This window comes from Amblyomma maculatum, chromosome 11, assembly GCF_055883805.1.
Source record: "Amblyomma maculatum isolate TAMU_Amacu chromosome 11, ASM5588380v1, whole genome shotgun sequence".
Taxonomy (NCBI): domain Eukaryota; kingdom Metazoa; phylum Arthropoda; class Arachnida; order Ixodida; family Ixodidae; genus Amblyomma; species Amblyomma maculatum.
Window position 1 is genome coordinate 73,914,451 of NC_139354.1, and position 11,211 is coordinate 73,925,661.

Here is an 11,211-nt window from a genome sequence, read left to right on the forward strand (position 1 = left end):
TGCGAACTCTATGCCCCAATCATGCTCCTAACTTGTGCACCTTGTAATTTTCTCCCGTCACCGAAAGTTCACGCTGTACATGTCAAGATACTGACCGTTTTCGGGTTACGCCGAATTATTACCGAGACCAAAAATAAGGAAGGCGAACAATCACAACTAAGGAAGGCATGCAAAAATATAGTTTGTGCTGTGACCGAAGGCATCCACAAATCGAGATATGAACGCGGTCCAACTTGAAATGTGAGCCTCGCGATTTGTGAACCACAACTTTGCTACTTGCGTCAGGTAGCAGAACATGTTAAGTTTCAGGATGTCATCCCACTTATTGTGGGTGCTTACGCGTTCATGCGGAGAAGGCCAGTCCTCCACGCCCTGATCGTCGGTACAACTGAAGACCGTTGGGTCCCGCTGTCGAAGCACCTCGGTGCATTGAATAGAGTGGGCCGAGGGAGCGGGGCCGTTAGTGTTGGTGCTGGAGTAAGACATTGAGGTCAGAATTCGGCGGCTGCGGAGCTGCAGGGCGAGGAAATGGAAGATAAATCCCGCGACCTCAACCAAGTGATAAGCGGGGATCCAGGCACTGGTATCGAGCAGAACCAGAGCGGCGATGGCATAACTTGGTGTTAGCTAGTCCGCAAAAGCACTTGTTCTTCCTCTTTCTCGGCTATTTGTCCGCTTAATCGGAACTTCTTTACAATATTCTTAAGGAAAGAACACAGTGGTAAACGCTAGTTCACTGTTAGACGCGCACCACACATCGCACACCACAGAACGAAGTTAGCTAGGCCTGAGCGTCGTCTTCTTCACTACTTCCCATCAGCACGTCGTCGTCGTCTCGATATACTGTGCTCCGTAACAGTTTTCCCCGCGCCGAAGAAGCACCGTCTCGGTGCGTCCTACACAGGAGAACTCGAATAATATGGTTTTAAACGGGCGACATTCACGAGTTCATGATGCGAGATTGTGGAAGGATTCTTGGGCTGTAAAGGGGTGATCTCATAGGTCACATCGGTGACTTGCCGCAAGACGGAGTAGTGGCCCACGTAACGAGGCAAAAGTTTCTCACACATACCTACACGGCGAGCCGGGTGCCAAAGAAGTACGAGGGAACCAGGGGGGTAGTGGACGTCTCGGTGATGAAGGTCGTAACGACGTTTTTGAGAGCGCTGAGACACTTCAATACGCTCTCGAGCAATGTGGAGGGCAGCATCAGCGCGGGCGATGGCATCCAAAGCGTAGCTGCAGGAAGAGTCGTCAAGGGGCAGCAAGATGTCGAATGGAAGTAAAGGGTCACGGCCGAAGAGTAGATAAAAGGGAGAGTATCCGGCGGTGTCATGGCGTGAGGAGTTGTAGGCGAACGTGACGAAAGGTAAGGAGACATCCCAGTCACGATGGTGATCGGACACATACATAGTCAGCATGTTGGTCAGAGTGCGATTGAGGCGCTCAGTTAGACCGTTCGTTTGCGGATGGTAGGCCGTGGTGAACTGATGACGAGTAGCGCATGAGCGGAGAAGGTCATGAACCACTTGGGAGAAGAAACAGCGGCCACGATCTGTGAGCAGTTGATGTGGAGCGCCATGAATCAAGATCACATCATGGAGAAGAAAGTCGGAGGCGCAGCTGGTAGGGATAGCCCTGGTTACAGCATATCGGGTGGTATAATCAGTCGCCACAGCAATCCACTTGCTTCCAAAAGTCAATGTCGGAAAAGGCCCAAGAAGATCGAGGCCCACACGAGAAAACGGCTCTGTCGGCACTGGAATTGGTTGCTGGGGCCCACTAGGTTGAAGCGAGGGTGTCTTACGGCGCTGACACAGCTCACAAGCGGCGACGTAGCGACGGACAGAGCGGTAGAGACCAGGTCAGAAAAATCTGCGTCGCACACTGTCATATGTGCGTGTGACTCACAAGTGTCCCGCTGTAGGAACGTCGTGAAGTTGGGCGAGGACACTAGAGCGCAGATGAGCCGGAACGACCAGTAAAAGGTCCGCGCCATCTGGACGCATATTGCGTCTGTATAATATCTCGTTATGGCGTTCAAACATGCTGGCGGAAGAATCGGGGATGTTGCGGCAGCTGGTCAATAATTGGTTGCAGGGCAGGAACACGATGCTGTTCGGAGCCGATATTGATAAAGTCCGAGATGGACAAAACATAGTCGTCAACAGTATGGTCGGACAAATCGGGAGGATCTACGGGATGGCGGGACAAGCAGTCAGCGTCTTGGTGTAAGTGGCCAGACTTGTACACCACAGTAAATTCATACTCTTCTATTCGTAAGGCCCAGCGACCTAAGTGGCCAGTGGGGTCCTTAAGTGAGGACAGCCAACACAAAGCATGATGATCAGTCACTACACAGAAGGACCGCCCAAACAAATAAGGGTGGAATTTGGTCAGCGCTTAAACAAGTCCAAGGCATTCCCGCTCTGTGATCGAATAATTGAGCTCAGAGGACGAAAGCAAGCGGCTAGCATAAGTAATGACGCGGGAGGAACCATGCTGGGACTGGGCAAGGATAGCACCAATACCATGTCCGCTAGCGTCGGTGCGCAGTTCGCTAGGTGCAGAAGGATCGAAGTGTGCCAGAACAGGTGGGGTGGTGAGTTCGGAAATAACTGTCGTGAAGGCATAGGCTTGGTCACAACCCCATGTGAAAGGTACGTTTTTTATCAGAAGAGAGGTAAGTGGGCGAGCGATGTCTGCGAAGTCCCGAATGAAGTGGCGGAAGTAGGAACAAAGGCCAAGGAAGCTTCGCACGTCATTTGAGCTACGTGGGGTAGGGAAGTCGCCCACGGCTCGAACTTTGTCAGGGTCGGGCTGCACACCATTTGCGTGAACCAAATGACCCAAGACTTTGATTTTCCGCCGGCCGAAGCTGCATTTTTTGGCGTTAAGTTGAAAACCGGCGCGGCGGAAAACGTCCAGGACCGTAGAAAGTTGATCAAGGTGGGTTGTGAACGTGGAAGAGAAACCGACGACGTCATCCAGGTAGCATAAACATGTTGTCCATTTAAAGCCACGGAGGAGTGTCCATCATGCGCTCGAATGTCGCAGGAGCGTTACAGAGTCCAAATGGCATCATTTTGAATTGATAGAGTCCGTCGGGGGTGACAAATGCGGTTTTCTCCCAGTCCCGTTTGTAGACAGCAATTTGCCAGTAGCCTGAACGCATGTCGATGGAAGAAAAATAGCTGGCACCATGCAAGCAGTCAAGCGCGTCATCAATTCGCGGAAGAGGGTAAACATCCTTCTTTGTTATTTGATTAAGGTGGCGGTAGTCGACACAAAATCTCCAACTTTGGTCTTTCTTTTTGACCAATACGACAGGAGACGTCCAGGGACTGCAGGAAGGCTCAATAATATTTTGCGCCAGCATCTTGTCCACTTATTTCCGTATAACATGCCGCTCAGTAAGGGAAACACGATAAGGCCTTCTGTGGATAGGGTTGGCGTCACCCGTATTGATTCGATGGGTCACAACGGATGTTTGGCCCAATGGTCGGTCACCGAAATCAAATATATCACTGTACGACAGCAAAAGGTCGGAGAGAGCTCTGGCTTGGTCATCTGGCAGATCCGCGGCTATCATGCATGAAAAGAGGTTCGAATGAGAAGAAGCCGATATATGCTGCTCCGACAGATACTGAGGGGTTAGAGCCGCAACTTCGCAGTCCGCCAAAGGAAACAGATCAGCCAGGGCGATACCATGGGGCAAAACTTGAGTCGAACGGCTGAAGTTCAGTACGGGAAGGTAGGTGCGGTTAGCAGTGACAGTCATGACGGTATTGGGGAGTATGACGTTGTGACGGAGAACAACATCAGTAATTGGGCAAGTGACGTACGTGCCGTCAGGAACTGCGGGGATCGGGGCCAGCGGGACATAAATAGCAGCTTCGGGTGGTAGACGAACAAATTCGGCGGATCGGAGGCGGGGTTTGACACCGGTGTTTTCGGAGCAGTAGGGCAGATCTAAGCGAAGAAGACCAGTTGAGCAATCGATCATGGCAGAATGGGCCGTTAAAAAGTCGATGCCGACGATCATGTCGTGAGGGCAGCAGTCGATAACAGTGAAGAGGACAGGGGTAGTGCGACCGGAAATACTCACGCGCGCAGTGCACAGTCCCACGACGGTAGCGACGCTTCCATCGGCAACACGAACGGCGGATGATGCGGCGGGTGTGACAAACTTTTTGAGACGGCAGCGAAAGGATGAGCTGAGGACTGAAATTTGCGCGCCAGTGTCAATGAGGGCAGTAACAGGGGCACCATCCACATAGATGTCTAGAAGGTTGCGGCGGTGAGCGAGGGTCAGCAGAGGATTTTCGGGCCGGGTCGTCAATGCAGCGTCACCTCCTGGAGCTGCATTGGTTAGTTTTCCGGATGAGAGCTGGAGAAGTGGGGAGATGAGGAACGACGAGATTGGGGCGAGCGGGACCTCCGGGTCCGAGGAGACGGCATCTCCACCAAATGTTAAGGAAAGAACACAGTGGTAAACGCTAGTTCACTGTTAGACGCGCACCACACATCGCACACCACAGAACGAAGTTAGCTAGGCCTGAGCGTCGTCTTCTTCACTACTTCCCATCAGCACGTCGTCGTCGTCTCGATATACTGTGCTCCGTAACAATATATATATATATATATATATATATATATATATATATATATATATATATATATATATATATTTACATATATATATATATATATATATATATATATATATATATATATATATATATATATATATATATATATATATATTCTGCTTCTTTTTTGTTTGGTGTAACGTTGCTTGAGGACACCATCCCAAATAAGTAACAAATGGTCGCTCCTGGGTATAGAGACATGCCAATTCTCCAAGCTAAACATATCCTTAAAATATGGCTTAGGCCATGTTCTATAAAGGTTGATGTGCGAAGATAACCGGTTTTCTCTTTTATTTTGCATAACCTAAGCATGATTGTAGATTCTTACAAAAATATAAGTTACTTCCAAGTCAAAGCAAGGCTTCGCTTAGGCCAAGCGCTTGAAATCGCGAATGGAAGCTATAGGAGCCAAATGAAGGACCCGGTTGACAATCTAGTTGCTTAGCTGGAACGCTTGCAAGCAGCCATTTGTTGCCGAAAAAAAGTGAATAATGGAAGGGGTCTAAATTATTTTCAAGTAGAAACTGATAATCTCGCTTTATGAAATGCACCCCAACGACACTACAATTTTCACCAATGACTAATGTTTTATTTCTGAGGTGTAGAGGTTGGCATAGTAGAATATTGGGGCTTTGGAAAGACATGCAATAGAAAGGTTATAAACTTTAAATGTAAAAGAAAGCAACACGCAGGCACCAGCTTTTTCTACAGTGCGCTTTATTGCAAAATGGGTGTATAAGAAAGTGCACTGCGAATCTTGTTTAGAAAGCCGATGCAAATGCGGCTTACGTATGCAGCTTATATGTGAAATGAACAATTACTTAACTTAACGCTTGCATAATAGTCTTAGCTGAGAGTAACCTGGATACAGAATAAAAATGAATGCTGCGGAATTTCGCTTGTTAACAAATTGTGGTAACTACAGTTAAGGCGGTAATGACCGAAAAATAACCTTCCTCAGTGAGCGGTGGAATAATCTCTACCCCGAAGTTCACGTTGTCAGGCTTGTTGGCCAGTGTTGCAGTTACATAGTAGTGATGGATAGTAAACAATAACTGCTATGATGGTATTATGGTTAACTTTACCTTCATACATACATACATACATACATACATACATACATACATACATACATACATACATACATACATACATACATACATACACATACATACATACATACATACATACATACATACATACATACATACATACATACATACATACATACATACATACATACATACATACATACATACATACATACATACATACATACATACATACATACATACACACACACACACACACACACACACACATACATACATACATACATACATACATACATACATACATACATACATACATACATACATACATACATACATAATTTTAGTACCATTCATCAATACAGATTACATTCTCGTGCATATCATATTGAAGCTGAAAACCGGGGGACAAAACGATCTCTGTTAGACGATAATAAAAGTTTCGATATTGGGGTTACAGCCCTGACAATTATAGTCTGGTGTTTATAAAGAACTTTGAGGATGGCACTGACAGAATTTCCACACACTGCCAGTAACTTGATATTCTTTATCCAGTCCCTTCTGCTGATGCTCATGTCGATGATGCTGCTGCGAGAGAACAAGCAGAAAATTATAAATAGAAAAAAATATAAATGCTTCGCAAGACTTATTCAAGAAAAAAACTAATGTAACACTTGCATACCTATTCGCAATTTGTGGCCATATGAAGGTGGCCGCGCTGGTCTCACGGCTTGACAAGAAACAGATATAAAAACTGCCCTTGAGACGCGTGCTGGTTTGATTAGTGCGCTCGCTTATTCGAAAACATTTTCTGTAACATTGAATTCACAGGTTGTGGTAAGAGGGGAGCGACTGGAAAAATTGAAGGAGGCCGAAGTGTGAAGAAATCGGTTTTTCCATGGACGGTAAGAACTATGATGCTGTATTTACCGTCAAAGCTTGTGACAAATTATTGACTGAATTTCATTTCTGGCATTCTAATAGCACTCTGTGCGGTAAAACAGCTCCCTGAGCATCTCTTAAACAAGATATATTACTAGAAAATAGCATTTAGGCCAGTTAGTGAATGTTCAAAGTATGAAATAACTGGCCCAAACAGCTACTTTGTTCAGCGCCCTTCTGGTGCTTTGTGTTTCTTCTTCCCCGTCCTTCGCGCTCGTCTTCCTTATGTGTTCAACTTTTAACTTTTACATTCAACGTTTCGAACAAAAGTTTCGAAAGGCTTACAATCAAAGCCACATATGCTACCCGCCCAGACAGCGTAATACATTGGCCCATACCTGGCACTGTGTTAGCAAAGCACTAGTATATTACCAACGTTTTCCCCAGTTTTGCGCCGATAGTAGGTGCTTCCTGAGGGTCTAGCCTCTGCTCTCAGTTGGCCTAAATGTTGACGAAATGAATGGTGGTTGCAATAAAAAGTAGTATGAATCACTCGGAAAGTTCTACGACTGAAGGCTGCGTCAAAAGCATGACACGAATGTTAGAAAAACAGCCGCCACATTAAGGTGGACGAGCAGAAAGTACATACAATGCCAGTGGAGAGATTATATTATGAGAGTGGGGAGTATATATGAGAGAAAACGATTGGCTTGTATGAAGTGGCTCTGGTCTTGGTACAGGTGGCCCTGCCTTCATCAATTAAATTTTCGATGCTTTTCTTCCTATGTCAGTCGTACGACCGCTTGACGATGTCACCCCAGTTTTCATTCTTGCCATTGTTGAGATTAAGCTGACAACCTCACAAGCCTGACGAAAATGAATGCCGCCTGGTTTTCTCGTATTGGAGCACATACTTATTTCCTATCAGAAAAGCTATCATTACATTGAAAGGTAGTTTCCTGAAATCAGATAGCGCAACATACATAGGCAATACCACCATGCGCCTTGTAATGTTAAAGAGTAGTCATACCGTCTGTCCTTTTGAACTTTTCATATAATATATACTAGCCTTTTACAGCTATAAATGGGGCACAGCTCTCCCAGGTGGCACTGATTCTACCATCAGTACCTGCTTCTGATACTGAGCTCATGCATGTCGCTCGCTGAAATTAATTGGATCATATTCGATCATCAGTGGTCGGGCGTTCTTGAAATGCTGTTTTAGAGTGAACACATTGACTCGAGGATGTATACACTCGAGGGCAATCTTGTTCTCCGTTTAAAGATGTATACTATAAGCTCTATGAAGTAGTAAACAGTACGGGAACATGCCTGCTACTTATTCGCTTCTTTCGGACACACGCATCAATCCGAATCAAACATTCTCAAAAAGGGGAGTAAAATGTTTTCTGAAAAGAATTTGTTGAGGTTTAGCTTCTGGCTAAACCTGGAGCTACGCGCGAACAATCTAAATGGCTACGCTTAGGTTCGGGCTTAAAAGCAAAGACGTGGCTTTTGCACATTGTAGTTTACTCTATGGTTTCAGCTTTATGCCATAGGGGAATCACTTCACGTATGAACATCCCTTGCCTCTCGTTTACCATTCTCATTCGGGTGTAGAATATGTCCAGTGGTATGACATCGCCTCTACATCGAACTCCGGGGCACACCATCTTCACAACGTTTGAACAGTCCTAGCAACTCGCTGTTTTCGTTCGCTTCTACCAACTACCGAGTTATGTAGATGCCTGCATTGATAGATGTAAACCGACAACTGCAATTCATTGTCCTTGTAAGGCGGCGCCTAATAGCACATCTTGATATCAATTTGCAGAATCTTCTCCTTATTTCTGTGGTGAGCTGGTTTGCCGCCCAAGATGCGCTTCGCTCTCTCTCCGTCATAACATTACTACCTGCAGCCAAAATTGTCATCCGCACCGACTCCCTTCAAGCAACACGTCTGCTCCGACGCGTCAGTCGCAGCCCAGAAACCTGGCAGATTATACATCGTCTGGCGGCTCGCATCTCGCAAACCGTTCAAATTAAGTAGGTCGCACGTGACCTACTCTGTTCACAAAGCTGTGAAGATTCTGCAGTCCTCCAGGCGACTCTACCCTCATCAATGACATGCTTCCTCAATATGGATGATGCCACACTGCTTCTCATAAGAAAGGAGCACTTCCGGAGCCGCACGCGCGCTCTTGTCTCACTGTGCGTGGTAACCCTCCCCAGCGGTCTTACCCGCGGAGTGGAGGTTGCGCTACAAAGGATTCGGGTGGGGCTGTCTTTATACCTGCGGTAACACGATCATGGCCTCAATAGCGACATCTATATCCACGTCCAGGACAAAATTATGAGGCCGATATTAACCACTTGTAGTGGGTTTGCCAGGTACTGAAGCCGACGAAAATACAGCACGTGACGGCAGTGGGCCTTTCGACTAATAACCCATCTTCGTACGTTGCTTGGAAGCAAGGGCTTATTGGTGTCTCTTCAACTTTATTAGAGCAGCCAATCTTTTGTCGTTCATTTAATACCCATATCTAATTTCTTTTTACATGTTCACTTATTCCTTGAGGCAATAAACAACATTACTAAAAAAACTACCTAATTATTTATCTCCTTCTTCTTCTTCGTCTTCTCCCCCTGCTTCATTTACTCTTTTATTTTTCATCTTTTTTTCTTCTTTTCTGGATTTTCGGACAGGAACGGCGATACAGTGAGTCTGTGGCCAATTTAGTTCTCAGTACGAAAATAGTGTGTGGTGGATTTCATTTATTTTTTATCTGCATTTGCTCTTAGTAAGAATATTCGCTTCTGATTACTTAGGAGAGTTCTGCTATAGAGCTGCCACCTCAAAATAACTAAGCAACTCAGCGCCGAAGATATCAGCAAATGTGCTCATCTGTCTTTGAAGACAAAAGATCAGTTGCACTCGTCAACGCTCAATTCAGTATATAAGAAGAAGCATCCAATAAAAACACAAAATATGACCAAGGGACAATGTGAATGCGGATGCGAATGCCTAAACTATTGAAATCTTTATTTGTTGCTTTGTGAGCAACGACTAGCATTGGATTTAATCCCTGTGATTGCAGCGTGCGAAATGGTTTTGTATTCCTTGTTTATGCCCGTTCTCGCGATACGCAATTTTATCGTATCTCTGTCGTGTAAGATTTGCCGACGTGTTTCTGGAATGATTTGTGCCTTCTTCCGCAATGTGCCAGGTAGCTCTGCTTATCTTTTGCATCTTTTTCTAGATGTTTCTTCTCACACTTGAAATTGAGCGCAGACGAATGTAGCAGGAATTCTCAGTTCGACAACCGACGAGCACGTTTGCTGTTATCGTCGCCGCCATGTTGCTTAGTTGTTTCGCAGCTGCACGTAATAACAATAAAGATTTATTGCAAGTCCAGTGCCATCGTTTATAGTTACCAGACTTGTCATAACTACGTGACATTTGAAAAACACCAAAGTTTTGAATGGTTGGTGGCAATATGAGACACATCTTGAAAAAAAGGTGCTGTTTTCGAACGCGTTGTTAATTTATTTCTACGAGACATTCGCCTTTAATTAGATGACTATGCATGCAGTTTTATCAGGCATAAAAAAGATCTTTTCTTTTATTGGCAAACAACGCTAATCACTTTAGAAGTTTCTAGCTTTCCTGAAATTATTTGATTGCATTTTGTTACAATGCGTTCTAAGTGAACTGTTCCGTATTATAAAGCAGTATAAAGGTACAAATATTGTCAAAATTAAAGCTAAAAAAGTGGTGAATTGAGAACCAACCTGATTTTAGTTGCTGATTCCTTACCACTCGAATTCTTCTAAGATACTTGGTAACCATTCATTATCAAGATGCCTGGTCTAAACGAGCGACGAACTGAGAGAGGTATACTGCATGCAAAAATATGTTATATCACAAAACACTTTATATAAACCCATTCATTAGCCAAGTTTTGCGCTTAAGCTTGTTGCGTAATTTTTCTTTATGTATGATTTCAATCGACAGGTGAATATAGAGGCTTCCTTTGTCAATGATAAAGGCAAGGTTGAAAGATATTCCTGTGGTGCCACTATTATATCTCCTCGCTTTTTGTTGACAGCTGCTCGATGTGTCTTGAAGAGGTGAGTGTTTGCATATGGCTTTGGCAAAGTGTCTGTAGATGCGGCGAAATAACCATTCATTCGTCTTTTTCATCATTACACACAAAAAAAGGGCTAAAGCATAACAGAAACATTGTGGAATAAGGCTGCAATTCCTACATTATTGTTATAACCACAAGACTTGACAGATTTATTCAAGACTCGATATCTCCTTCATGTGCATCGTAGTTGGAGTTCCATAGTGAGTTACTGCGGAGCGATGTGGCATTTCAATCACCGTATATTCTCTAGAGCCTCACCATCTGTGCGCAACGAGCCATAGTAAACATACAGGACAAGAAAGGGTGTCTCAAATCTTTAGAGAGGTCAGTGCTCTGGATCAGCAATGAAACAAGAATTGCATACCAATAGATATGACCGCGCACGGCACATTGATTTCAGCACTAGCCTACCTATACTGCTTTTTTTTTATGTACACAGCCTTTTGAAGGAACAGATTTCCGCTAAACAGACTA